The 25,208-nt window shown below is 46.2% G+C and overlaps 1 protein-coding gene across 2 annotated transcripts in view; it reads left to right on the top strand.

The window, feature by feature from the left end:
* Window positions 1–25,208, top strand: part of MRPL9 (mitochondrial ribosomal protein L9) — a 201,053-nt gene that overhangs the window by 27,062 nt on the left and 148,783 nt on the right. The window lies entirely within an intron of this gene.

Below are 25,208 nucleotides of genomic sequence, written 5' to 3'. Positions count from 1 at the left end.
TTTAAACCTCCTTCCTGGAAAGAAGTCTTTGAGCCCGCTCCATACTCCGCTCCATACTATCTAAACACGGCGCAAGCAGCGCACAGTTTTTGGCTGTGAGAAATGGCTGAATATAATTAATTTGCTTGGTAATAGGGCTACAGGATGAACAAATGAAAGAAACATGTGGTCTCATAGATAATTCCTAATCGAGGACAACCCCCAGGGTCTTGACCTTTTTTTTAAACCAGGATGATATTGCCAGCAATGCAAAAATTGGCATATGTCTGAGCTAGTTTGCTGAGGCGAGCTATGGATGCCAGGATCAGAAGCTCAGTTTTATTACAATTCAATGCAAGTGAGTTACCTGCCATCCAGGCCTGGATGGTGTAGATTTTATTTATGGCAATCGGGTCCTGCTCATACCTCCCGCTAAGCTTGAAGATGACTTCAGTGTCATTGGCATAATTTGTATACCGGACACCCATGGTGTCTAGCAGGTCCAGAAGAGGCTGGATGTATGTTAAATAAGGTTGGGGACAGACAGGAACCCTGAGGGATGCCACATGTTTGAAGAACTGGGTTAGAGCTTTCCTCACCAACGGATACCCGGACTGTCCAAGGGCTGAGAAACGAGGATATCCACTGGGATGCTTGATTTGGAGCAGTGTGCGCCCTCCCCCAGTCTTGTCACCAGTAAGGAGTGGTCCACCAGGTGAAAGGCCGCAGAAATGTCCAGAATCATCAACTGGGCGGGATGACCTCTGTCTACCATGCCGGCCAAGGTGGATTTGAGGTCCAGCATGGGGTTTCCGTCACATGCAGAGCTCTGAAACCCGATTTGGCGTGAGCCGAGGATCTTGTGGTTTTTCGATATGCCTCTTAATTGAAGATATGCCAATTCGGCCATGATCTTTAAGACAAATGGCACATTTGTAATGGGCCAATAGTTCAGTAACACGTCGGTCAAGATTGGCCTTTTTAAGCAGTGGTGTAATCCAAGCTTCCTTAAGAGAGGAAGGAACCACGCCCTCATCAAAAGAAAGGTTGATCGAGTTTGGTCATCCAGTCGGACATGAGGTGGGTTTGAGGTCACAAATGATCTTGGTGACTTGTTCTCTGAATTATGCGAAAAGTTAAAGCATGGAACTCTTTTAGTTTTGCAGATGGGAACTTGGGGGCTGTTCATATGAATATTGCGTTCCTGAGAGAGGTCTGGATGTTACTAATGGTTTTCCTATGGGTTGCGATCTTGGCTAGAAAACCATCATGGATTTCCTGGCATCAAGCGGAAACCTTTGAGGTCTTGATTGATGGGGGTCAGGGGAGGGGGGTAAGAGTCTTGAAAATCTGCCACGATTCGATAGGTGAGCTTAGTGGATAACAGCTAGAGCAAGCCTAATAAAGCATCAGAATACAGGTATTATTGCGCCCCAGCTGAAAGGAGTTCCAGATGATCCGAGGACATTAATGTCTGTTGGACGATGGCAACCAGATCTGGACCAAATCATGTTGATTCGATATAGGTGCTAGAAGGCTCTCTGTAATTAGTTCTAATCAATATATAGATCAGTAGGATCAGCAAAGATATGTGCTAGTATGTCCATGGTATGTAGTTCTGCACAAAAGATGCTCAGATGAGTAAGATTAGCAAGCATGGACCTCTCCTGGAGTGATAATGTAGTGCATATGCGGAGGAGGCAATGATCAAGCTCAGACATAGCATTGGTACATAGTTTTTAAGTTCTGAGTCTAGCACAATCGATTCAGCTATCTCTTGGCCTCAGAGCGTTGTGTATACCTGGTGGACAAAGATAATGATACCACTTCATCATGGTGTTGGTTAAGGATTCTAATCGGGCGTCGCACACCAGCCCAGGACTCTTACCACTGGCCTAGGTTGCAGCACACAACTAAAACACTTTTTCTTTATTTCCTAAGAATTCAGATTGAGATGGCACCCAACTCGTCTCACACACCCTTTTGCAAATGCTCCAGGTCACAATGGACCATGAACCATGCCGGTGGGTGGTAATACAATATTTATTTATTTTAAATTCAAATAAAATCACACAATTAATATTGGCCAGCAATCGCAAATGGGGTGATATTACAAGGTAAATTGATGAAATACACTTAAGTTTGACCTTCTAATATAACATATACAAAGCACAAATTAATGAGAGCAATATTACTTTTCAGGTAGATGGCACCCCAGTGAAGATTTCCCCCTGCAATACTCTCTCAAACCCCTAGTAACCGAATTTTGGGTGTGTAGCAAGGAGCCAGATCTACTAGGCAGCAAACCGAAGTGAAATCGGACCTCCCACCCCCCCCCCCACGAAATGGGAGGCAAAATCGGATTTAAGAACCTTTGCAATTGCACAAAATAGAACTCGGAATTAGTAATATTTGTTTTACATGTGCGGTTGAATGAGTTCTAGCAGCATCAGGGATGTAAGAACACTAGCAAACTACAAGGCAAGGTATTAACAACGGCATATAGTTCAGAAAATCAACTTTGAAGTGAAACACAGTGCAGCAAATCACACGTGGAGAAATGACATTTGCTAATTTTCACGGGTTTAAAAGTCCAAACAATTTAAAAAAAGGGTGAAACAGACGATCGGAATGCGGTTTTTATGCCGAGGGACAAATGCACATCACAGGGATAATATAAAAGTGAAAAGGGAACAGGAAAGGAAATTCAGTTTTAAAAATGAAAGCAGTTGACAGAGAAAATTGGTTTGGAAAGGAAAGGACAAGTTTCACTTGAACTGGATTTTAGTGGCTAGAAAAGATACACATCCGTGAATAGAAAGGTTAAGTTGCAGTTGTAACCCCTTCACGCCGAGTGCCTCTTTTTTAGGGTGAATTAATTTATTTAATCAAAATAGTACTTGCAACAGGACAGAAATGAGTGGAAGAATGGCACTAACACTTGGAAATCAATGAACAGGATACACAGAGAGTTCTGATAGTTTTAAGGATTCCTGCTAAGGCAGTTATGGGATTTCTATGGGATTGGACCTAATGCAATGTAACCGAGCAAAGGATGCAGTTTGTGGTTGTTGGGGAAGGGAAATCCTCACAACATGCACTCTCAAAGATGAAGTTTGATTCCAAGTTCTCCCGGGTGGATGCATCCCAATATGGGTGCCACACTGACCACCGCATATACCTTGTCCTCTCTGGTAAACATTTTTGGTAGTCAAGAACAGATGTGACATATCCCAAAACCTCAATTTTCGCACTACTCCTATACACCACTGGGTTGAATATACGATTCACACTTTTTCTAAAATCCTCCAACCTCCAGTATGGTGTACTTGAAGAATGAGTCTGCTATCACTTTCTTAGGCATGCAATTAAAGAATACCATGTACCAAGGTATGTCGCAATCATCGCCTCCTCTTGACTAATGCACCATGGAGCACATCCTCTTATAACTTGCCACCCTCCTGCACACTATCACTGCACAACTGTATCAACCTGTCGCCCTCACAGTTTGCAGGACACTCATGCAAAGGGCCCACGCTGTTTACAGTTTAAACACTATGTCCACATCTTGCAGTTAGCCAAATGGTCTGAGCTGCCACCTCTTAAAACAGTTTCATTTTTGCCCACTTTCTGCTTTCGAATTCTCTTTGAAGCGATACCATCATGTGACGCAGATCAAACTCGCTCCGTAGTCTCGCTATCCATTGCCATTATTTTTGGCTGTGGAACTTCATTTCCCTAGCTATTGCTATAGTGGCCGGCAAATTGGGATTGGTCTCTAGCCACAGTTTATCCCTTGTTTTCTTGCATGCAATGCAGGAGGACTCAATGCCTCAAAACCTGCTGTTATGTTATGTGCTCAGATTGCACGTGGATGCCTGCACCCTAACTCTCTTACATAATTGTGAGATCCTTTACTGGGCTTCTGTTTTTGCAAATATAAGTTGACCCTTGCCATCACACTTTGTCTACAAATCTCTCCTGTAAATCATTGCATCGGTATGCTTTTATAAATCATTCTCCTCATTGTTAACCTGCTGCTAAATCCTCCCCGCCCCCCTTTGCCCCAGCATTGGCTATTGTTTAGCAGAGCTAAATTACTCCCCATACAAAACGTCCATCTGGGCTTCAAAAAGCTCCCTTCACCCATCTCATTTCATATTTGTCGATTTCGGATTTGCCAAAAAGGATTGTGGTGGCACTGCAGACATTGTAGAAACCAGCTTGTGCCTCCCATTCTCACCTTATCCAGTCCCCATTATCACAATGACATGACTAGTGGCATCTTCTCACTCTCACTGAGTCTGGGAAACCTAAAGGCAGCAACCTACAGCAACCTAGGAGAAACAAAAGAAATGTCAATCTACCCAGATAAAGCACCAATCTGCACCTGGGTCTTGCTTTTATGCTCTAGGTTTAACATTGGTTGCAGGAACCTTTTTTCATCTTTGTTGTCTTTTTGGAATCTTTGTATTTTCAGTAATTTACAGCCAGTAGCAGGACGCACAGGTTTGACAACTGAAACCTCTGTATAATGTGCACTGAGTTTTTCAGCTCTTTTCCTACACCAATATCAAGTCTCCCATGGGAATAGGCATTCTAGCTGGGAGACCTTTCTCCTCTTGGTTTTAGCCCGATATTCTCACATAAGCTTAGAGTAAAATACCTATATTCCAAATGTGTTGATCAGCAAGGGTAATCCTTGTTACGCTCTAACTTCTCTCTCATCAGAGTACTCCTTCAGATGAGACTTTGCTGCCCTTGCAGAAGCCTTATCCAATCTCTTTTGCTTCCTTGTGGGATTGTTATGACAAGTGACATTGGGACTACATCTGTCATACCTAAATTCTCCAACTCCACAGACCCATCCCCTCTGAGGAATGAAGGGCATGAGTACTGTGGAGGTGAAATGTAATGAGGATTGCCCCAGCACTGCTACATCGTAACCGAAGTCCACACAAGTAATATTTCAACATCCATGCGTTTGTTTAATGTGCCAGGATGAGAACATTTCAGTGCTCCAGCACCAAAAGTATCCTAGCAGAGCCTATTCTTTAGAGAAATCGACCTTAATTTGATAATGAGAAATGCATCTTTTGAGAGATGCCCATGTGGTGGTCGTGTACATGTATGGTAATGGAATACCCAGAGCTTTTGTCTGTGAATTTGAATTTGAAACGGTACCAAATAATGAAAAGCAAGAGCAGCAACACAAAAGAATAATTTCAGGGAAAACAGAGACTGGACAAAAGCCACAATCGCCCAATAAATATATGTTTTTAGACCTGCTCTAAAATTCAACAAAGAATTTGCCTGTCTTAGGCTAAGCGGAAGGGTATTCCATAGTCTGGGTCTGACCGCCGAAAAACATTGATCTCTTGATCTACAGTTCGTCCTAGGAATGACGAGAAGGAATTGGTAGTCAGACCAAGGGCCTGAGTAGGTCGGTAACGCTTCAATTTATTTATCAGGTAGACTGGTGCCAACCCAGACAAACATTTGTAGACCAAAAAAACGATTTTTAAATTTAATCCGGTCTTCCACCGCTAACCAATGTGGCAATCGGCAGAGACCAGAAATGTGAGTGTTCTTAGCTACATCGAAAACCAACCTTACTCCTGCGTTTTGCGCTTTTTGGAGGCGATAAATCTGTTTGCTCGGTGCTCCAGCCAGAAGTCCATTGCAGTAATCTAGGTTGTAGTAAACTAGCGCCCCGACCACAACATCGCGATCGGTAGAAGGAGCATAAGGTAGTGCTTGGCACAGAAGGCAGATGTTGTAGAAAACGGACTGGACTTTGGCTGAGACCCTGGCATTACATCCCAGGTCACTCTGCCAAATGCAACCTAAGTTCTTAACTTTGGTGGAGTACTTAAGGCTAGCTCCCAGAAACTGTGGTGAAGGAGGGCATTTATTTCCTTCAAGGAGGTGCTTTGGACCAAACGGAATCGCCTCTGTTTTTTTGGGATTTAGTTGCAGCCAATTCCATCCACACTCCTATTTCTTCTAGGCACCTGCTAACCAGGGCAAGAGCTTCCCCCCACGTCATCGAGCCTAATATATGGCTGGGTGTCATCAGCATAAGAATGAAATCTGAGATGGAATTTCTCCAAGATATTCATTAAGGCACGAAGATGAATGTTAAAAAGAAATGGGGAAAGAGCTGTTCCCTGTGGCACACCACAGCACTGGAGGAGGACTTCTGAAAGAAAACTTCCCACCTGGACCCGCTGTTGACGACCAGTGAGAAATGATGTGAACTACTGTAACGCACAGGGGGTCCACATTTGCAAGATTTTTCAGACGGTCCAACAGACTGCTGTGGTCTACCGTGTCAAACGTGGCGGAAAGGTCGAGCATCACAAATGGGGAGAGTTTGCCTGCATCCCCAGCCTGTAACATTTCGTCCCAAACCGCCATCAATGCTGTCCCTATCCCATGTAGGGGACGAAAGCCAGATTGCAAAGGATGGAGCAAACCATGGTCTTCAACATAATCCTGCAATTATTTGGTAACTACCTTTTCCAGGACTTTACCTGGCCAAGGAAGACCGGCAATTGGACGGTAGTTGTTGTAATCCCCGGGGTCTAAACCAACTTTTTTCAACAGCGGGGAGACAACTGATAGTTTCAGGGCATCCGGAACTAATCCCTGTGTGAGTGAGAGGTTAACAAACTTGGTCATGAAGGGGGTGAGCTCCAAAGAAAATCGTTTGGCAGCTAGAGCGGGAATTGGATAAAAGGAATCCTTTGTGGTTTTCCTTTCGGACAAAAGAGCAGTGATGTTATCAGCTGAAACTTGCTTGAAACGAAACTGGGTTATCTCGCTGAGATTTTCTCTAGATTGGCTAGCAGCCTCAAATTGGGGAGCTTTATCTAGATTTCTGTGAAGCCTAATATTTTGAATATTCAGAATGTTGTCTGTTATTTAGGGCATTAGTGTGAGTTACAGATGAGGCTTTCACTGGTGCATATATATTAGGGTTAACAAACTCAGCAATTGTTTAAAATCATTTTTGAGGATGGTTTATTGCTGTTTTGATTTTAGTTGATAAAAAATTTGATTTGGCTGTAAACACTGCTTTTTTTATAGTTGGTGCTTTACTTGCCTACAAGGAGTGTCCAAATAACTTTGAGCGGTACCATCAGTTTTCATGGTATTTATGTTCTCTTTTTAACTCAAGAAGGTCTATGGTATACCAGGTTTTAGAGGACTTTTTAGTAGCAATATTTTTCAAGGGTGCATATTTTGTTCAAATATGGCGCATATGGATGCACTTCTAGTTGATAACTCCTAAGACCTAGCAATCAACAGTCTCCCAAATGGCATTCCAACTATTGGATTAACCCTTTCCTTCTTGAGTTTCAAGAGAATTTTGGTGATCAGGGGAAAGGAAGGAAATGCATACAACAGGCCACTCGGCCCGCAACGTGTTGAGTCCTCTATTCCCCAGGCCATAGCATGTGGCTGTCCGCAGCAGAGCATGTACACAGTCTACTTTTATGGTGAACAGGTACATCACTTGTGTTCAAATCTGTCAAAAACGCTTCACAAATCTATCAAAATGCTGTCCTCAATGGAAATATTCCAGCGAGGAAGGGCATGTTGAACACGTTAGAAGTAGAGGGTTCAGGCCAAACCTCCCCTCCACTTAAGTAAGCTACTTTGTCCATTGTCTTTTAAAGAGCTGCATATTGAAAGTCTCGGGATCAACACATGCTTTGGTTATATGCCATTTCTTAAGGCCAGTATTGTAAGCCTTGCTTCACAAGTACTATTGCGTTGGTGAGCAATGCGTGTGATTATATAGCTGTCTTTTGCCGTTCCTCTTCTAGGTTGACTCACCAATTTGATGAGTTGCTTTTAGCCAGTTTTCGGCTCATTGCTTCAATTGTTTGATTTTGTACCTGGCCTGAGGACCAATGAAAACTGTTGCCGCCAGGTAGCCTAAGATTATGAACTATGATCTTGCTGATCATTTCTCCTTTTTAAGACCTTTTGTGAAGTTGCAAGTTGCTGTTGTTTGCTTTCAAGGGAGGGATGCCTGTACCTACATCCTCAAACCTTGCTCCACTAAGGATTGAATTAGATTGGGCTTCTGAATATTTACCAAGGAACCTCCGTTGCATTAGGGATTGACTGGTCCATATTTGATGTGACTGTCTTGTTCTTGGATGTCTAGGGGAAATGATAAGTCATCCAGGTAGGAGTGGGCTTGTAGCCTTCCATCCTTTGTGGTATATTACACTACTCGCTCTACCCTCTTATAAGGATCCTGACATTGCTAACACCAAATGGTAGTAGTGATTTGAAAATGCTGTTGGGCAATGAAAAAACATAGGCAGTTCAGGTGAGACTTATCTATTGGGAGTTGCATCTTGCAGATCTAGAAAAGTCCTACATGTGCCTTTATTGGCCACTGGTAGGATTAATTGGATTGTCTCGGTTTTGAATCTGAGAGTTTGGATGTAGCAATTCAATCATTGCAAGTCCAGGGTTATCCTGAAACCTCCAATCTTGGGTACTCTGAAGATAATAAACCCTTTTACCTTGTGCGTTTTTGGCAACTAGTGCAATAGCCTACTTTTTAAAAAGCTTCTAAGCAAGTGGTGGCCGTTCATTTTACGACTGTGAGGCAACGTTTGGAAATGACCATTTTATGTACTCCCCTTGCCTTGCACATTACTGCATTATAATATTGAGATACTGCAAACTGCTATGTTGAAACAACTTTTTCTTGCTTGTGCGAGGTGAGATTTACACGTTACTGTGCATGTCTTCGCGATGAAGGCCCTTTGCTGCTTTGCTCGCCTTCGCATCTTTTGCTTCTGACCAGCTTTCCTTTTGGCATATGTAAGTGTGTTTTCGGCTTCCACTTTCTTGGACAGAGTTAGTAGATGTAAGTCATACTGTAAGGGTTCACGCCTGCCTCAGAGTGTGTGAATCTTTGAGTATATTAACCTTCACTTAATGTCTTTCTATGCTGTCGTCCCTGATAACACTGTCTAACCTATAAGAATGCAGCTGGTATTGAAGACCTGTATAGTGGGGCTCCATATTTGCAACATTGTTACAGTATGATTCCTTGCGCTGTATGGACCACCCCTTCCATTTAAATACATGTGCGCCTTTGGGTATAAGAGAACGGTGCACAGAGGGTGCACCTGTGTACTAATAAATTGTTCACCAATCCACCCGAATCGTCAGTGGTCGTTGTTCCACAACAAGTTTGGTGCCTTGGACATCATAAACCCGCTGCTCTGCGATCAGGTTGGTGATCCCCCGTGGGCCCAGAAGAGACTATTTTGTCAGAGGGGGCGACCTAGCTGGAGTGCCTGGGGACTCTAAGGGCAGGCAGAGCAGGTGCAGAAAAAAGAGCCGACTGAAAATCGTGGGTTTGTGAACACATACAGTTGTCCGTGTATTCTATTTTGTATTAGTTTTTTCTGGAACCGTTTGGTGTTAATGTTTGTCTCTGAAACCCGTTATCCAAGGATACGGGAGGGAAAGTATCCTGCCTCTAGAATTGTTTATCTGAATAAGAAAATGTACCAGCGGCTGGCCACCGCAGTTTAAAGGTGGCACGTCCATGCTCCCTAAGATAACATGGGACTTCTGCGCTGGTCAGGGTAGTGTATTATCGATCCCGGATTAGGAAGAATGGGTTCTGTGTGAGTGTTTATGGCGAGAACCCCATGGTTGTTTTGTCAAAATCTGTACCTTGAAACCTTAAACGTGCAACTAATTTGTGGCCCTGCTTTTATATTTCACACTCCTCGATCCTAGTACGGGAGCTGTAACGGGCTTTGGTTCTACCGATTTGTGTCATGTCTTTGGCCCTTACCTACCCAAGTCTCTGAAACAAGCTGCAGTACCACTCTCCATTGTGGGTAGCATAATGTAGGATGTAAGCTGTGAACCCGCAGTCATCTGAAATCTGAACAACACTTCGTAGTGTCACTGAAATTTCTGTTCCTTCCCCAGTACAGAGTCCAGGTGGTAATACCTGAGCCTCTGATTAGACCTGTTGGAGCGGTCCGCTAATGAGCCATACCCACGCTGCCAGCCACCGAACGCAGTAGCGCCCCGATGCTGACGGAGTAAGGAACGGACCTGGATCTGTAAAAAGTCATACCCTGTCTTAACCCTGTGAGTATGGATTCAGGGCAGTCTAAACAAAGTGGCACTTTCTCCTGAAGGAAGTCCAGCACACTTCATGTTTACTCACTATTCGTCCGAATCATGCAAGTACCTGGATAATTGGCACAAATATACAGCGAGTGAGTGACCTCAACCTTTTTTCTAAGGAAGCACATTTGATTTAGACATAATAAGAGAATAATGAATTTACGCAAGGAGGTACAGAAGAAAGACACGCTTGCGCCAATGGGACAGCTATCTAGAGTGGTATACCGAAGCTACTAATTTATTTTAACTTCCTTTTAGTGCCATTTGTTATCATCAAAGGCTGTAGTACATACAAGGGATTCAGTGTACAATCAATGATGTCCAGTAAGTAAAAACTGCTTGACCGGAAATCCCACTAAAGCCTGGTTCCAACACAAACAAACATTGTTCTGTAGCAACCAAATGCCACCATGCCACCCGCCTTGGGAGTGGAGGCAGTTCAGGGCCGCCAATTACAAACTTTCAATGGTATTACATACCTTACAAATCTCACAATTTTGAGGGGCGTTTCCTCGAGGCATGTGGGCGTGGGGTATCGGTGCAACCCAAAATTCAAAAGTATCTCCAGTGTAAGTAACTGATTTATCTCTGGCGATCATGCAGAGCGTCACAGGGATTTATCATCTGAGGGCCTGAACATTGCTTATAAGGGCATGCCATGCTGTGATGTTCTCTGTAGGTTCTAAAACATTTATCCTTGGGGCTCTGCGCAAAGCTGTAGTTTTAACCATACTCCCTTTCAGAAAGACATTGTACCATGTTGTGTATTGCTTCCCCCTATTGTTCCTCCATCGTAATACGCTTCTTGGCCAGTGCCCATGCCGGTCCCATAAATTTGATAGCATGACTGTATTTTCCTGGCTGGAAATATGCTCCCAGCAAGCAGACCAGCGACATCCAGTTGAAACAAGTTACTCCTACCTTTTGGCATGTCTCTTTAATCTGGGCCAAAAGGCTTGCACATGTATGCAATTCCAAAACATATGCATAGTGTTTGCCCCCTCCCATCCACACTACGGGCAGCCTGATATCCTAGTGGGGTCGAATGACGCTATTGGGTGTGGGGTCATGTATGTTCTGTGCGGAACATGTATTTGCAAAAGATGGAACCTCCGTGAGAACTTTTTGATGAAATACAAGATGTTACCCCATTTCCCCACCTAGGTCTTGTTCCCATTTCTCTCTCGGACCTGCATTCTGTGCGCTCGTCAGTTTCTGCATGCAACTATATATCCTAGACACCAGGCACCATCCATCCTCCAGTTCATAAAACAGTTGCAACAACGATCACGTTTCTGGTTCCTCCGACCAAACTGGCCACGCCTTTTTCACTATTACGGACAGCCTACGGTACCACAAGAATTGTGCCCTAGGCAGTCCCTCAGTGTGTATCAAGTCTGCGAGTTCTCTATCATTCCTCTTTATACATATCTCACCACGCACTAAGTCTGAATTCCCCCCATTTCCTTGCCACAATCAACTCTTCAGGGTCAGTACAAGGATCCAGCACCATAGGTGCTAGTGGAGAATATGGGTTCTGTATCTTCAATAGTTACATCGCCCTCTTCCAATCCTTTCTTCCACCTCTTCCAATCCTTTCTTCCACCTCCTATAAGGAGTACATTGCTGTCCATCATCGTCTACGTGACCAAATCATTTCTTTCAGTGGGACTGGTCTAGTCGAAAGTCTGTAGTAATTTCTTCTCTGGCTTGGCATTGTCGCACAGCCAGGATGTCACAAATTTGAATTGCACGGACACAAAATATATTTAAAAGCACGGCAACAGCATCCCACCATCCTCATGCTGCATGCATAACGTCTTCAAGGCTATTGTCTGTCTGCCGCTACCCCACAAGAACCCCCTGAGCAGTGAATCCAATCTACGGAAAAACACCACTGGTATATAATAGCACACATTGGAAAATTTGTAAAGCAATCTTGGCAGCACAATCATTTTAATCAATGTGTCCCTTCCCATTATAGACAGTGGAAATTTCCCCTAAAATACATAGACTTTTTATCCCCTCCATAGTCTTCTGTGTTTCGTGCGTGCATTCCCTCAAGCAAATGTGCTATGTATATCCCAAGATATCGGAAATGTACGTAAACCCATTGCAGCCCCAGTTCCGGCAAGTTCCTCGGATCGCAGTGTCTGAGTCCTTCCAGCGGAAACGGGCACGATTTCTGCCGATTGAATGATATACCTGTAAGCTTAGTAAAGTTGTCTAACACTTCTTGCAGTATTGGTAGGTTGTGTTCTGGCTCGTTCACAAATAACAGGATGTCGTCGGCGTACAGCGAGATTAGGTGGGTCGTCTCGCCCACCTTTACACCCGCCTCTAAGAACTCTTGTCGAAGTTACACTGCCAATGTTTCAAGGGCCAGGATAAATAACATGGGTGACAGCGAGTATCCCTGTGGTGTGCCCCTCTGGACTAGCTCTCAGAGACCCATTTCCCTGTCTTCACTCTGGCCTTAGGTTGTGTGTGTGTATATATATATATATCACCCGCAGCCATTTGATGAACCTGCCCAATACCAAATTCCCCCATTACTGCCAGCACCCACTCCGAGTAAATGGAATCAAAAGCTTTGGTGGCATCCAGTGACGCCACTGCCATCGGGAAATCAGTTGGGTTGGTCGGGTCTATTATATGCTGTAGACGTCTTGGGTTCATGGTAGTGTTACGTCCAGGGACAAATCCTGTCTGATCTCTGTTTATAAATAAGCTAATCAATCACCTTGCGTCTCCTGGCAAACAGCTCTGTTAAGATCTTAAAATCCTGATTCAGCATTGCTAAGGGTCAATATGATTCACATGGCTCTTTCGGTTTCCTGGGCTTAAGTATGAGGACCAGTAATGTTTTCTCATGCTAGTGGGGAACCTGCCCCTCTTGTAAGCCTCCTTATAGGACTTTAGTAATACAGGGGTATGGGTGGCTGCAAAGGTTTTATAAAATGAGTCAGGGAGTCCATCCAAACCTGGCGTCTCCCCAGAGGGTAGTGGCCTGATCACCTCGCCTATTCAGCAGCATGTCCAGAGAGGCGGCCTGTTCCATCGTGTGTGTGGCGGCATCCTAATCTGAGAGAAGGCCTACCTTATGTCCCCAGATGGTACTGATGTCCAGTGGCTATTTAATGCCTTATGAAATGACCTGAATGCACTTTTTATTTTGCTCTGTGCTCTCTAGTTCCCTCTCAGATTTGTGTTTTGTTTCGGTGCCTTTTCAGATTTGCAAAGCCACAATAGAATTTTTCCTGATTTATCCCCTTCCACGTGCTTTGTGAGGCATAATGGAACTGCCGAAGTCTGTCCCATTTCTCCTCTTATTTGCCACGCATGGAATGAAGGTCCCCTCATCCTCCAGAGTCTTGGCCTCCCTTGCCTCAATCGCATCATTATTTTCCAGTTGCCCTAGTTCCTCTCTCAATGCCTTTGTAATCCCTCCAGCGCTAGCTATTGACTCCCCTCTCTTGACCACCTTCAGGGTTTCCCCTATCACACCCCAGCTGTCATGCTGCCAACATTCACCTCCAGGAAGTATGATAAGAACCTATCCAGCTGATCCCTAAACGCTTTTAGAAGCGAGTTCGCTGGCCGACTCCATCTCGGGATCGGGGAGGCGGGGGCCTTAATGGGTCCAGTCCAACACCACTGAGAATGATCAGTGATGGTGCGTACCATGTACTTGGTGGCAGAAAAGTATGCCAAGTGTTCAGTGCCCACCGGTATAATCTATGTGAGTATAGTGCTTATGCAGGGTCGAATAGGAGTACGCCCTCCCAACTCGGTTCTGTTCCCTCCAAACATCTGTCAGTGCGAAGTAATTATCAGCGTGTTCAGGGCTCCCAGATGCTGACATTATCCTTGGTTGCCACGATTCATCTCTTACCCCCCCCCCTCCCTCTTCCCCCCCCCAAATCTCCATCCGTGATGAAAAGGGCCCCTTTTAAGTGTGACAGTTTTGTTCTTCGTGAGCCAAGGAAAGTGGCCACAGCACAGTTGGGGCTGTATGTGTTCACTATGCATGCTCTTTGCCGGTCTATGTGGCAGTGCATTAACACATAACGTCCTCCCTGTCCATACTGGCACTTATAAGTCTGAAGGGGACTTTCGCATCTAGCCACACCTGCAAAACCCCCATCCAAACCCCCCCCTCCCCATCCCCCGGCGAATACGTGGATCAAAGCCCTGGCTGCCCCACCTAGCTATCATTGAGGTCTGGTCTTCTGGCAGAAGGTGCGTCTCCTGCAGCAATGCAATTGTGATCTTTTTCCTATGCAGGAAGGATTTAACACTTTTCCTGCGCATATGTTCCCAGCCCTCTGACATTCCATGTCACAATCCACATCGATATCTGTGCATAATACCCTCACCACCACTTGGATCGCTTCCCAAGTCGCCTAAATGTATGGCACAGTTCAAACATAAACAAAACACCATAGATTAACTTCACACTTGGTCCCCTAACATGGGACCGTAACTGTGCCGAACAGCTTCCAGCTGCTCAGTCAGACCTATACCCTTCCATTCGCGAGCCAAACAATGCATAGGCAGTTTTACTGGCTAAATGGTACCAGCAAAAAAGAGGTCCCCACTTGTGGAGTGTCTGCCAGTCTCTGCCTTGGACAGCAGCACTGTACTCCTGCCATAAACAACTGTCATAAACTGTTAAGCATATCCTCATGTGTGAGCCGTGCAAGGGCATACCATGCTTCTGATTGTTGGTGCTAAGCATCTATCCTTTGCCATCTTCCAGGACCACATACTTCTGTCTTGCATGCCGTTATGGTCCATCCACAGGTTGACCGCTTCTGATGTCTCAAACATGTGCGTCTTCCCCTTATATAGCACCAGATGAGCATGTATTTCAGGCCTTGCAGACGCAGATGTTCTTTATTGGGACAAACGTGTTGCGTTTCCTTTTTACCATCGGGCTGTAGCCCGGATAAATTGCGATCGTAGTGTTCCCCCTTCGTAGCACACACCCCTGTCACTAGAGTATTGCAGGATTACCTCTGTCCCTAAAATTGAGGATTCTTGTTATAATTGGCCTTGGGTTAGATCCCGGTGTGGGCTTTTTCTGCAGCGATCGATGCACTCTTTCTATCGCAAATCCCTGAGACAGCTTCTCCGGGCCCACCTCCTGCAGTATTAGATTTTCTACATACGAGGTGGGGGTCATTGCCCTCGCTCCGGTATCCCAAGCAAGCTGACGTTGTTTCATCACGATTGTCCTTTTGCATCCTCTGCACGATCTTCCAATATGGCAATTCTTGAGTTCCAGGGCTTTCACGCTTTGTAGTAAATCTGCAATAGAGAGGATGTGGTTTCCTGCAGTAGCGTCTGCCGTGCTAACCCACTCTGCAAGCGATCTGACATCTTCTCTCAGTAATTGGACATCCACCTTAACTTTGTCTATCCTGCATTCCAGGGAGGATCGAAGGGCAGCGATGGACACCAGTATTTGGTTGTCTTGTGACTCCAGCTGCGTTGACTGTGGGGGTGGGTGGCTGAGAGGAGTCCTCTTCCCTGCCTTCCATGGGGTCAGGATGCCTGCCCGTGCCGAGAGGAGTTCATAATGGTGGGTTTATTGCTGCTTTTTTGTTTGACGTGGCATGCAGCAACCCCTCAGATTGTCTCCCGGCGATGGGATGTCTGCTTTCGTAGGACCGGTATGCTTGCACTCCCTTCAGCAAGCACCTACTGCCCCCAGTGTATCGACCTTTGCCCTGCTCCCCAGCTTTGCTGGGCCTTCATGTGGTCCCCTCCACCCAATGGAGGCAACGTTGTCCAGGACCAACGCCTAGACCAGCCAAGCATGCAGCAACATAGCATGTCCACGGGTCCCCGGCTCGCTCAAGGGTCCAATCGTTCTGTAGACAATAGGTGAAGCAGGGGGGCTCTCCCATGTACACCCCTCGCCGCAGCTCTGGCAAGTGAAGGCTCCTGCAATGCCGCTCACCACCTCCGCCAGTCTGCCCACTGTTGCAGCTTTGCACGCGCGCTACCAAGAAATGTTCCAGGCCTGCCTATCCCTGGGGTCCCTGTGGCCTCAATGTAAGGCAGACAGCCCAGAGTTTCTAACCAGCAATGCGAGGGCCGTCCAGGGGATTTCTCTTCAGGACCCAAGTCTCCCAGGTCACTGCCTCACTCTTCCCCCAGATGGGGATGGGGATATCTCGCCGATATGTCTTGCCTCTTGCCTCTGCCTATCGGATCCTGCTGCGTGCACTCTACAAAGTCCCCTCACTCGGTCAGCCCTGTTGTCGCACTGCCTTTCTCCCAGTGTCTATGCGCTCACTGCAGCCTCCTTCTCACCCCCAGTCGGCTGTTCCTGATTGTCGGGACCTGTCTGCTCCTCCTCTGTCCACGTCCGCTCTGTGCTCTGAGTGCCTCAGCGCACAGATGTCATAGCAACCGTATCATCAAGAGGAGGTCAGGGCTCCGCGTTGTATCGCTCAGACAGCGTCAGCGTTCCCACTGTCTGCTGCAATGTTTCTGCTGGGTCCGTTAGTATCTGTGCACGGCCACCATCTTACACAGCACGCAATGCAGCAGTCGTTCTCTCTTCGGCTTCCCGGGTGGCTCATTTAATCCTGCAAAGGTACTGTAGGCAGCACCTGTGGTCTCCCACCGGTATCGCGCTGTCTTGCATGCAGTTATTCAGCTATATGCCGTCATTAAGGAGGTATTTATAGGATCTTGGGCAGGAGCTCACGGTATGGATCTTTGCCACGCCCCCCACCAAAACTACTCAGACAGGCTGAGTCCAAGACCCGGCATTGAAAAAATACTCAAGTTCCGGGAGCAAGTTAGATCCCTGAAAACATAGTACTCTATCCTGCAGGCACCATCTCACAAAGCTGGGTACAAACTATTATATCCTGTAATCGAAGCGTAGCCCCCGTTAAAGGGAAGTGCCATTGATATTTGTGACACTGTGGTGTATCGGAAGGACAAGGACTACAGTATGCTATGTTGACTGGCTGTTTTTATTCAAATTTAAAAGAAAACTCCCATCTAGCCCTACTGCTAGGAGGGAAGTTGCCTGCCTAAACAACTAAAATTAAGGGTGCTTGTCAAGGGTGCTTGTCAAAGTACAAAGTGTTAGGACACCCACCTGGAGGGCGGCGGGATGCCACCAACCCTGGCAGCTTTATCCTAGATTTCGGCTCGCTGGGAGAGGATTCTCCCGACGTCCGAACTTGCTTCCCTGTTCAGTTCCGGCCCGCACTTCAAGCCTCGGCTTCATGCCGTGGGCTGTAAATAGCGGCCGAGTGCAGGAACGGATCGCGCTTTACCGTGCTTTGTTCCTGACTCGCTGTTTTTCGCTTCGGTTTGCCTGCTCCTGCTGCCTTTTCCCGGATCCTGTTTCTTCCCTGCATCTTCTGGCTCCTGTCCTTGCCGGATCTGGGTTCCTGATTCCCTTCCTTGTTTTTTCCAGTTTTCCTTGGGAGTCAGTCTCTCTCTCTCTCTCTCTCTCTCTCCCTCTCCCTCTCCCTCTCCCTCTCCCTCTCCCTCTCCCTCTCCCTCTCTCCCCCCCCCCCCCCCCTTTGATTCCTGCCTGGGTTATCTCCTGCTGCCTGCCGGACCTGGGTACCAATTCTGCCTGTTGCCTTACTTTAGGCCTTTGCTCCTCTGGACTCCAGCCTTGGGCTGTCCATCGGAATCTCCTCTCCTGCTCTCCCCGGATTCCCACGTCTGGACTTCTCTTCACCAGTTTTCATCAGCATCTTCAGACTTCAGCTATTGACGATTCTCTTGGCTCCCATAATTGGACTGTGTGCCTATTCCACCAAATGAGACTGAGGTCTACCTCCTCCACCTTCTACTTGCGTACTGAGGTCCTTGGATTTACCGTCAACATCACAACCTTCCCTGTCAGTGCTTGCACTGTCTTGACGTCACGTAAATCTGCAGGGAAGAGTGTGTGGCGTCAGGAGGTGGTCCCCATCCACCCCTGTCCAATCGGGGCTGGACTGGGGCTGCTTCCTTGTGTCACCTTTTCATCAAAAGGCTCCTGACCAACCAGCCTGGCTTCTTCAGCACGGACGTCTTCCAGTATCCCAGGTACCTCACAGTCACGTGACGCACAGCTTGACACAAAGAAATTTAGTCTTTCTCATCCCTTAGTTCTGTTTGTTATATTTCTTGGTTCTTAGATTTAGGTTTAGATTAGGCGTTTATCTCACCCATTATAAAGTTCAATAAACACCCTTGAACTGTGATCACTTGTGTCTGTCTTTACTGTTGTCACCATGAGTTCCTTACATAATACAAAGGGTAATGCAAACCGAGATAAAGGACTTTAATGCTATGCTGGGAAGTTGCACAACATCGTCTTAAAGCTTTGTGGCAGAGACCGTGGAGGAGAGAGAAGACGCAAGTTCTGAATCAGCTGGGAGAGGAACACTGAACGAAACGTGCACGCTAGGCGCCCTATGAGGGCGTGAGAAGCCAGAGTATATTCTCAACGTGTGCCGTTGCAGGAGAGGAGATGCTAGAGTAAAGTCATCCTAAGCCTGAATGGCTGAAGTTGTGGCATGACTGTCTCACAGTGGACCTGGGGCATTGAGCGGATCCATGAACACTACTTCTCATAGAGGGTTGGAGAGTGAGCTAACCGACAAAGGAACAAGAAGCTGACCTGCCATTCAAAGGCCCCAGTACAAGCCTGGCAAAAAGCCTGGTGACGTTATCCTAGAGTAATCCAGGTAACTGGGAAAGCCAGAGACCTAGCAGGGGGACAGAAGAGGATTACTGGAACGACTCGTCCTCGTCTCAAGCCAAAGTGTCAAGTAGATGTGACCACCATTACTGGAATACTTCTACCCGTTCCACCAAGATATACAGACAAAGGAACCAATATTTTAATCTTTCAATTTGAACAAGTCAAGAGAAATAGGGAGCATTAAATAAAGACTAAGCCTTAAGTTGGAAAACAGAGCGAGGAACCGAATTCTTCCTTGGCAGGTAAGGGATAGTTCCAAATAAAGAGAAGAAAGGAACAGAAAGGAGCAAGCAAGTGAAATAGACCATTGAGGCATCAAAGAACCCAGTATCTAAACTGTATGATGTGAGGAAAGCAGTCACTAAGAACTCTGAAGATACACTGTTGAACTGAACTTGGTGAAATCTCACAGGAGAAGGGAGATTCTGTGTTTTAGTTCTAAATAGTGGCATGGCCAGAATAGGTTAGTTTTGGATGGTGTACGGAATTGGTTTTTGCGCTCCCTGACGAGCACCCTAGTTAAGTAGGGAACATCTGCAGTCATTGGAGAGTTGGGAGTTTTCACCTTTTCTTTAATGAAAGTAACCGTGAGATGGAAAACTGGTGTCCTCCATCTTCTGACCCACCACAGTATTCATAGTTAAGGCCCTTCAGAACATCATGCATGATTCAACCCACGTTCCCCTGCCATGGTCTCTGGGAGCAGAAGATGCTTTGTGACATTAAGCAAGCACTCTCAATGACCCCGGCTTTAGGTTTGCCGATTACAGTAAGCCCATTGTGTTGTTTTGGAATGAGCTCAACAGGTTTGCTTAAGGTGTGCTGACTCAGTTACACAGCGATATGCCCAGGCCGGTATCCTATCCAAGCGTAGCTTTAGATCCAGTAGCCACAGGACTCTTTTGTCTGTGAGCCTTTGCCACTGTTCCCCTGTTGAAAGAAAAGGCTGACTCATGAGTGCAGGGGCATCCTGTCACGATTGCTGTTCCCCCATGCTGTGTTGCCATTATTGCTTAAAGGGAAGACCCAGCATAGGTCAAATTCCCGTCTCGCCCCATTTCCTCTGCCGATGTAACTTTGAATCATTGTTCAGTCCTGGATCCTGCCTCTTTGCTATCAAACTCGCAGGATGGTAGCCGTATTACTTGTCAGGTTGTTGTGTAGATGCACTTTGTCACTCCGTGTTGGTTTATCTGATGTACCTTTGTTGAATCCTGATCTGATTCTTTTTGTTGATGAGTTTTGGATCTGTGTCCCAGAAACTGGGGAATTGGTCTTTGGGTATTCTGTATGTCCCCCCAATGCTGTTTTATAAGTATATTGATTACCTATGGCAAAATCGGCACAGGTTGCCGAACTTGTGGCACTCACCCATGCGTTTTCTATGGTCCAATATAGATCAGAAACAATCTATACTGACTCCAGGTACGCCCACCGGGTGGTTCACGACTTGAGAGTTTTATGGAAGCAACGTGGATATTTAATGGGAAATATGTGTCCGCTTTATTGAATGGATTATTTCCTGCTGCTGTTGCTACAGGCCAATGCAAGGGACCTCACAGCCCAACGAAATGCTTTAACAGATGATGCAGCCTTAAATGGGCCCCTAGCTCCTAATGCATTTGTTTGTGTTGCATTTCAATGGTCACAAATTGCTTCCCTTTCCAGTCTGTCAATCCTCCAAGATCAAGCCCCTGAAACTGAAATGGTGACCTTCACTCAACATTTCTGTAAGCTGGGAGTAGATTACCTGTGACGTTCCCCAGACAGCCGCCTGGTAGCACCCAAGGTACTTCTACCCTACCTGGTCTGTGCAGCTCGCGGCTTACCCATTCAGGTAAAAATGCTATGGTCACTTCAATGCATCCAGATTGTATGGCCTCCGGTTTACCCTCTATGGCGCAGAATGATTGTGAAAATGGTGTCCCATGTCTTAACATATAATGTTGATAGACCGGTACCCACAAGTTTGTTTGCACATCCTGTACTGGAAGGTCCATTCTTGCACATGCAGACAGTCTTTATGCAGCTCCCTGCCTGCATGAGTTAGGTCTATTGTTTGGTTCTGGTTGACATATTTTCTGGTGGGTGGAGGCAGATGCTGTCACTGTAGCTAAATAGTTGTTAGAGTTTATACCTCAGTTTGGTTTGCCCCTCCGTATAGATGGCGACCAAGGTACCCATTTTACTGGCCAAGTTATTGGGGACTTGTAAGGCTTTAGGAATAACTCAACAGTTCTGTTGCGCTTATCACTCGCTATCAGCGCACGCGTAGAAACGCTGAAATGGGGACCTTAAGTTGAGGCTGTTGGTTGCAATGTCTCTGTGTTCAGGCTGAGAATTATTTTGCATGGCAAACTGAACCAAACTGTCTGCCTACGAGTCCTCACTGGTCATCCTATGAGAATGGGAACTGCACCCCGAGCAGTTCCCTCACATTCTAAGTCTGCCATTAGAGGATGATACACTGCTCTAATATTGTTGCGTGTTGATTAAAATTGTCTGCAAAGCCCTGCTTGAACCGTCTACTGAACCCTGCCACCCTCTGCAGCTTGGACACAGGGTCCTCATGAAGGCCCGCTAGCGGAAATCTGCATTCCAGCTGTTAGTGGCATGGCCTTTTCAGGTTCTCCTAACTACGTATTCAGCAGTGAAGTGTTTGGGTATTCCGGCTTGGATCTATGCGGCACGCTGCAATAAAGTCACTGTCCCAGCTGATGACATAACCTCTGCATTGACCGATCTTCCTCGGCTTGGCTCCAGTTCCCCCGAGTGAAAATAGTGGGTTTTTTTTCCACCCAAATATCAAACTTTGTCGGGGTTGTGGATAAATAATCCCCAATAAACACTGGAGCAATTTGCGCAAGGCAGACCTATGTTCCCACGGGTATCCTCTTTTGGGAAATGCATGGGGTTCCCTGTTTTCGTTACTGGTTTCGACACCCTAGGCCCAAATCTGTAGGTTGCCCACATGAACAAAATGTGCTGTGCCGGAAGGCTTGGGGTTACTAGTTGGTTAGCCTTATCCTTTTGCAGGTGTCCCGATGAAAACAGCACCTCACATGTGTGTGTTCACCTATCTGGGCGCAAAGGGAAAAGGCTAAACCACAGGTAACACCCAACGTGTGCGGGGAGACAACCTACAGAATTGGGCCTAGGGTTCGCAGCCACCAATGCAAACAGGGAACCCCCATACATTTCTGTGCGAATCCAAAGATGTCTGACTTGCGCAAGTCTCCCCAGAATGTATTAGCCTCAAGCCCTGCCAAAGACCCACATGGGAGAAGGGTGCCCAAGGCCAGGGACATTACCGCCGACTTTGCTGGAGCTCTGGCTGGCCTGCGTTACAGCTTCTCCCCACCAGGAGTCCGGCAGTGTGCCAAAACCTCCCCGAAGGGAAAAGCTGTAATGCAGCCCAGCCACAACTCCAGGACGGTTGGAGGTGATGTCTCCGGCCTTGGACATCCATGTACCATGTGGGTGTACCGTGCCCTACTGCTTACTGTAAGCAGCCCCCTCTCCCCCCATGTCACAAACTGATCCCTGGTGGTCCAGTGGCATTGCTGAGCGCGGATTGAGCGCTCTGCACCGATCCGTGCCCAGCAATCCTTACACAAAAGGTGTCATTGGAAAGGGGAGAATCTCCCCTTTCCAATGACACCTGCCTTGATGTCGGGCTTGAAATACAGCCGGAGATCGAGGCAGAGCAAGGTGGACACTAACCTTATGTTTTCACCGCGGCAGACGAAAATACTTTGTTTCATGTCGGCGTGGTTACGCACGCCGACGTGAAACTGAAGGTAATCCAGCCCCTGGGCAGTGAAGAGGGACCTCCCCTTCGCATAACCCGGGGGTTGTATTAGTTTTGTGAGATCCCTGCTTTGCAGGGATCGCACAAAACAGAGTGCCTAAAAGGACGAGGTATCTTGTCCTTGGCAACAGGGAGGTAATCCCAAGGACGAGATGCCTCGCCCTTGCCACTGAAGGGGTTCAATGCTATTTTTAGTTTTGGTTAAAAAATTGGCAAACTCAACTTTGCCAAAAGTATTCCTATGTATATGTTTTTTTTTTTGTTTTTTTTGTAATGTCTCACCTAGTTGACACACTCCCCTGAAAGGCTACGTAAACAAATACTTTTTTTTGGTTCAGCGGTGGTTCAGCACAGAGGGTCTTGGAGCGCATTCTAAGCTTCAAAGGTGGAAGTTACAAAATGTTTTCAGGATAGAAAGGTTAGGATTAGGATAGACAAATGATAGCAGGGGAGGTGGAGGGGCGGGTTGTGTGGGTAAACTGGTATGTCCTGAGGTTCTTTTTGAAAGTGGTGATGGAGGGTGAAGAGGTAGGGTGTTCATTCCTTGGGTGCCTAGTGGGTCAATGATTGTTTTTGTGTGCATGTTGCCTTGCAGAGTGGAATGTGTAGGAGATGCTGGCTTTACTAGTGTTGTTTTTGTGTCTGGGTGATCGGCTGGAGTTCGTCATGCTGGTAAGCTGGGGTTTTGTGGTGAAAAATTAGGCAGTCTTCTGAAGGCAGTTGTTTGGGGGTAGCGTCAGACTGTGGAGCTTGTTAAGAGCTGGAGTGATGTGTGAATGTTTGGGAAGGTGGATCACGAGTCTGGCTGCAGCGTTTTGTATGGCTTGCTGGGGGAGCAAGGGTGCTGATGGGGAGTACAGTGAGGAGACATTTGTGGAAGTCATGGGGGGGGTGTCTGATCTTACTTGGGTGTAGTTGTAGATTGCATGTTTTGGTGACGGCAGTTATGTGGTGTGTTTGAATGAAAATGTGGGAGGTCGATACTGAAGTCAAGGAATTTGATGACTGGGAGGAGGGATATGTGTTGGTTGTCTGTGGTGATTTCATTGATCCAGAGTCTGAGTTTGGGTTTGTGCTGGTGGGGTTAAGGGGCGGGGGGGCAGATGAGGAGGTATTACATTTTGGGTGGATTAACCATGAGCCTGGCCATCCAGGTGGTGATTGCGGAGAGACAGATTTTGAGGATGTGTAGTTTTGAGGAATGAGATTTGGAAGTATATTTGTGTGTCTTCTGCATTTTGGTGGAAATGTCAAAGGGAACATATAGGGTGAAGAGTGGAAACTAGGAGGATCCTTGCGGGTACCCTGTGCTTGTCGGATCAAAAAAGGGGCAAGGAGCTGGTGCGTCCTGTCGGTAAGGAAAGGGTTGAAATGATCTAGGATGGTTTACCAGAGTTTCATCCTGTAGGATAGGATGTTGAGTAGAATGGTGTGGTCAAAGGCTGCAGAGAGGCCCAGGAGAATGAGTAGTGCTTTCATTTGTCTGTGATGTAGTGGAGGTCATATAAGATGTAAAGTTGTTTTTTACTTCAGAACAGAAGCAGTCACTATACGAGCAGCTGCAATATTGTGACTCAAGAAACCAATGCATTAACCAGTGATAAAGTGTAGTGCTTAGAAGGCTCCTATAGCACTGTTGTCAACGCTGTTGGGAATTGTTTACAAAAGTAACAGTGCATTGATATTCTATAAAAAGCAGAGCTAGGTTGGTACTTGGTAGCTTTCATAAAGTGCAGTTAAATCGTAACGCATAAGTAGCCATTTAACAATTAATTGGTGCATATACTAAATGCAGAGGCTGTAGAAAAATGACATTGGAGCCATTAGCCTTGGCAAAAGCAAAGTTTATCCAATGTACGTCTTTTCCTCCCATGTGCTGTTAGAAATCGAAGGCTTGGATCACATCCCAGCATTACGTGTTTTTCTTCTGTAGTTGTGCCACTGGCAAGAAGTATGCGTGCGTTAATAATGTATTAATGGCCAGATTTGGAAGTAGGATATGTAAATAATATTATGCACTAAATTTCAATTTGCCATGATAATGTGAATCCATGTGGCCGCCGCGAAGATAGATTTGTATTCAGATGAACAATCCCTCTTCTGAATAAGAAGTCAAACTGGTGTGGATATGTGGGTTAAATAAATAAGCACTTCAGCCCAGGCACAAAATGTGCACTCGACTGGCTATTGATAATTGACTCTTAACAAAAAGACATGGTATGCTTTGGGTGTAGAATTGACATGGCAAGTGTCTTTTTATGGCTGGCTTGTGGCTTGCAACTTGAATTTTTACCCCTGATTCAGCTCTCCATTGTAGGTTTAAGTCTATTCTTTTTCAATAGGAAGTTACTGGAGTTGAATCGGCTGGCCACAGAAAACCAAAATAATGGTAATACCAGAGATGGCTCATTAGTAATCTGAATAATATTGAAGAGAAGCCCTTTGTTTACAGTGGACAAGACTCTGGGCTTCGCTGATGCTGGGATGAGATGA

The sequence above is a fragment of the Ambystoma mexicanum genome, chromosome 1p (genome assembly GCF_040938575.1).
Source record: "Ambystoma mexicanum isolate Mex_15411 chromosome 1p, UKY_AmexF1_1, whole genome shotgun sequence".
NCBI lineage: Eukaryota > Metazoa > Chordata > Amphibia > Caudata > Ambystomatidae > Ambystoma > Ambystoma mexicanum.
Note: the sequence above shows the minus strand (reverse complement) of the source record. Positions and strands in the feature narration are given on the sequence as shown.